The following is a 4,825-nucleotide window of genomic DNA, read 5'->3' as shown; positions in this document are numbered from 1 at the left end:
GCCCCGCGTGATCAGTCCTTTTCTATCTCCAGTAGTGTCTCGTACTACCTCTCTTCTTCTTCTCTGGGCTCCTCACTCTGTCTTCTTTCTGTCCCTCAAACACACCAAGGGCATTTTCACCTCAGAGCCTTTGGTCTTGCTACTCTTTCTGCCTGAAACACTTTTTTTCTCCAGCCCTTGGCATGTGTTGGCCTTCTTATGATTCAAGCCTCAAATCCAGTATTCACATCCCCACCCTTCCTGCTCTCAGAGCACCTTGTTTATGTTCTTCAGACACTCATCACAATCTGTAATGATCTTGTATATTTGCTCACCAATTTATCATGTTTGCCACCTGGATTGTAAACTCTACGATGGCAGGAAATTTTGCTCTGATTACGTCTGAATCCCTGGAATCCAGAACCATGGCACAGAAGGGATTTGAAAACACTGCTTTAGCCTGAGTTATTCCTAGAAAATGGTCGCTGCTACCAGGGCTTGTACGCATTTTGGGAAGTGATCTCATATAAGATTGCGGGTTGGAGAAGAAAAACAGTGAAGGAAGAAAGCCAATACAAATGTTTATTCTCAAGTGGTCACTCAGGATGGGGGATGGGCATCTTCCTTGGAGCCATGTAGAATGTGTCTCAGAACTGTCCATTCAAGGGACAGAGGAAGAGGGTATCTACCCACCAGATTCTGTTGCAGCTCTGATCAAGGGTTCTCATTGCCATGGGTGTGTACAGGACCAGCTATAGAATTTGTGAGGCCTGATACAAAATGAATTTATAGATCCGTGTTCAAAAAGTAGTAAAGAATTCAAGATATTGACAGCAGAATCTTAAACCAAGCCTGGGGCCCTCCTAAGCACAGAGCCTGTGACACTGCACAAGTCTCATGGCCAAGCTCTCATGCTCTAGGTGTACACCTGGGTGCTGAGCAGCTTCCTGTGGGCATTCTCCCGGATGTCAGGGTATCAGAGACGCCCCAGAGCAGAAGAGCTAGAGTGATGAAGTGCAGCTGAAGCAAGGTGCAAGAAGCAGGTTTCCCAGTAGTGGCTGGAGGAGAAGGTGGGCTGAGAGGATGTGAGGCCAGGCTACGAGACATATCAGATACCCAAGAGAATTAATGAATTTTGGGTTACTACTGCTCATTGAAATATACGTAAAATTCCAGGCCTAAATGCTAATTTTGAGAGTAATCATTCTTGTATTTTTGATGTTAACAGATAATATCTCTTTTGCTTTCACCATTAAGTATGATCTTGGTATTGGTTTAATCAAGATTATGTTTCTAATGTGAGAAAACACCCTGTTTCTGGTATTCTGGACAATTATTAAAATACTAAATAATAAAATAGTTCCGATTATCTACTGCTGTGTCACAAAGGACCCCAAAATTTAGTGCCTGAAAACAACTACTGTTTTTATAGTTCATGATTGTGTGTGTCAGGAATTTGGGCAGGGCTTGGTGTTTCTTTTCCTCCATGTAGTGTCAGCTGAGTCACTCGGTATTCTTTTGTGGGTAGGCTGGTCTGGAGTCCCCAGGATGGCTTTGCTTACATGTCTGGTATCTCAGCAGGGCTGGCTAGAGTCTGGGTTCAGCAAGTACTGTCAACCAGGGCACCTACATGTGTTCTCTCTTGTATGGTGGTCTCAGGGTAGTTGGATTTCTTTCCACCCTTCTCAGGGATTCTAGAGAATTCAAAGGGACCTGGGTGGTGGCTGCTAGGTTTCTTGTGTCCTAGCCTCAGGAATCACAGAATGTCACTTTGCCACATTCTGTTTGTCAAGTGAGTCCCTAAGGCCAGCCAGGATTCAAAAGGAGGCAAATAAACTGATCTTCTCAATTGGAGGAATGGCAAAGAATTATTGGTCATCTTTAATTTATCATTTTCCTGTTAAATTTTCTTATAAACCACATGATAGGACCACTAATCCCTTTGGTATGGAACTAGTGGTATCTTCAATTAGAGTTGCCAGATGAAACACAAATATTGCATGAGACATATTTATCCTAAAATCTATTTGTTGTTTACCTAAGGATCTGTTTTTCTTCCTAAATCTGGCAACTCTATCTTCATTACTCCTAAGGATATTGTATATGTGTATAGTATATACGCAGTATATCCTCAGTTCAAAGTGAGAGTGGGTCTGTAATATAAACCAAGGAGCAAACTGCATGGGAGGATGGGCTGGTTTACTTTTCTGATCAACTGAGAATTAGCTAGAAGCCTTTCTGTTTTTAGACCTAGACTCTGCAAATTGTCTGAAGTGTAGGGAAGACTATATGCAGCAGTAGTTAAAGGTCCAGGCTCTGGAGTTAAACACATCTGGACTCAAGTGCCAGCTCTCCCCAGACTAGCAGTGATGTTGAGAAGAAAGTTGACCCTTTGAATGCCTTATTTATAAAAGAAGAGTGATTCTACCTTCCATTGTTGTTGTTAGGGTTAAATGACTGCCTGCCAAGTCCCTAGCATGGTACACATAATGAGTGCTCAACAAAGTTACCCGTTACTATTATTATTTTAAATCTTAGTAAGTAGAATAGGCTGAACATATTATTTTTTTAATTACTGAATTTGGATGAAAGTCTACTCTTGCAAGACATATAGTTACTTTTAAAATTCAAAAAAATTCTTGGTATTTTCATACAACTAGACACAGAGAAAGTATAACAAATATTTGCTTATCAGCCTCATTCATTTATACACATATTATAGAAGAAAGAGAGGATAATGGTTCCACTTACTTCACTTTGAGGTAATGGAGAGATGGCCCAATCTTTAGAAAAATCCCTCAAAGGTATGATTATCTGATTGTGAGACATTTTGGGTGATTTACTTAAAGTAATGTCATTATTCAATAGTCATGTTGCTTATGTGCCAGAGACTAGCCCTCAAACGCCAACAGCGTTTATGTCATTTAGCAGCCAGAAGAACCATGCTGACAGAATATAAAAGGCATCTTTAATTTTCCTTCTTCTCTGCTGTATCTCCCAAGAAGTGAATAATTTTTGGCAAACAATGTTTAATTCAATTTACTTATTCATTCATTCACTTACTCCTTCAGTGACATTAATAATGTGTCTATCAGTGCTGGGTGTTGGGAGAAGCATATAGACAAGGTCCTGGCCTCGAGGTGTTCAGCTTCATGGAGCCTAAACTTAAAATAAAGAGCCTTGGCAATACAAAGAAGAGAGTCCTTGAGGAGACAAGAAAGCCAGCAAAGAGAAGGTGACATTTGATCTAGGTGTTGATGGATGAAAAGAGTTCATCAGGCAAGAAAGGAGAGTCCTTTCTTCTGTAAATTCCTTAAGTTTCTGATCCCATGGTCACGTCTGACCCTGCTTTTGTAAATGGCTTTAGATTATGGAATGCACCGCTTTCCTAATGAGATGAGGTAAAATCACGTATGCTAGCATGGAGGTTTAACAAAATCATGTGGCATATTGGAGAAATTGCAAGTGATTTAGTATAATTTACCATTACTAACAATTCTGCTCTGAAGTGATCTGTATCTGCTTAAAATGGTATGTTGTAAATTACTTTGAATTTCATGATGAACTCAAAGCAGTCATTTGGTGTGTGAGTGAGGCTGTTGTGCTTGTGAAGATGTCATGTGGAATATCAACATATGACAAATACTGAAGTAAAATCAGAGGGAAAGTGATCTGCTGCTAACTGGCTATATGATGTCAGGCAAGCAAACTTCGTTACTTTAGGTTTTAGTTGACTCATCTATAAAATGGAGAGGTTGATGTAGATTATATTTTTCATTTTTTTCTGCTATTCTATGAAACAATAATTATCCTAAGGACGCATTCTCAGAATGAAGGAAAAAAGAAAATGGATAGTTATTTATAAAATCTGCCCCCATAAGCTCACAAGTGAACAAAGGAGAAGAGGTAAGGATATATTCAATACAAATTTGCACAAAATGATTCAGAACTGCTAATACAGTACCAAGGTGCAAGTCTGGGCTCCTGTATTCCAGTGGCTGGGGGAAGGTGGGATGTGGTGAGGAAAAGCGTAATTATGAGTCTAGGCTGTACTGTTTGAGGAAAAACTGCCAGACTTGCACAAAGCAATCTGAAAAAAGGATACTGCTATATTCTATCAATATCTTGTTCTTAAAAAACAAAAGTGATTATTCCTGGAACTCTGATAAGAAAGGTTCCAGTAGGCAGGTCAGCTGAGGTTCAGCCAGGAAGGCTATTTACTTAATATTGCTGCTGCCTGGATTGAAGGGAAAGAGACACTCAGTTTCAAACTCAGCCTGGGCTATATAATGCATGGAAAAAGGATTCATGTGTCTTCTAGGAAGAAGCAGATGTTATCAATAATAATAACAATAATAATAATAACCCTACATAGCTGTTGCTAGGATTAAATTCATGTATGAGAACTCATATATTCATGTATGATAAATGCCATTTGTTCTTTACATAAAGAAAGGTAGTAATGCATTTTCAAATTGTCAGACAGTTAAACAATATTTGATTTTTAAAACTAAATTAGGAGGTGAATTCTCCAAGGTCAACAGGTGGCTAACTGAGGCTCTCACATGTACAGATTTCACTTTATTCCAACAAACACACCTACAGATTTCATTCCAATAAATATTCCTGAAGTGTGTGCCAGGCACTGTGCTAGGTGCCAGGGATACAATAAGGGTGAAACAGACACAGACCTTGTTTTCATAGAGCTTAGAGTCTAAGGGGGGAAACAAAAACATCTAAGAATAAATGCATTAATAAGTATCTCATTAATGCCCTAAAGGAAAACAACAGCATGTGAGCTAGGAGAGATAAAAATGGGGAGACTGTAACTGACACTGGGAAGTAG

At 39.5% G+C, this 4,825-nt stretch overlaps 1 long non-coding RNA gene across 1 annotated transcript in view; it reads right to left on the bottom strand.

Annotated features, from left to right (window-relative positions):
* Positions 1-4,825, bottom strand: part of LOC116279615 (uncharacterized) — a 51,683-nt gene that overhangs the window by 17,034 nt on the left and 29,824 nt on the right. The window lies entirely within an intron of this gene.

Source organism: Vicugna pacos, chromosome 3 (assembly GCF_048564905.1).
Source record: "Vicugna pacos chromosome 3, VicPac4, whole genome shotgun sequence".
Classification (NCBI taxonomy): Eukaryota; Metazoa; Chordata; class Mammalia; order Artiodactyla; family Camelidae; genus Vicugna; species Vicugna pacos.
Note: the sequence above shows the minus strand (reverse complement) of the source record. Positions and strands in the feature narration are given on the sequence as shown.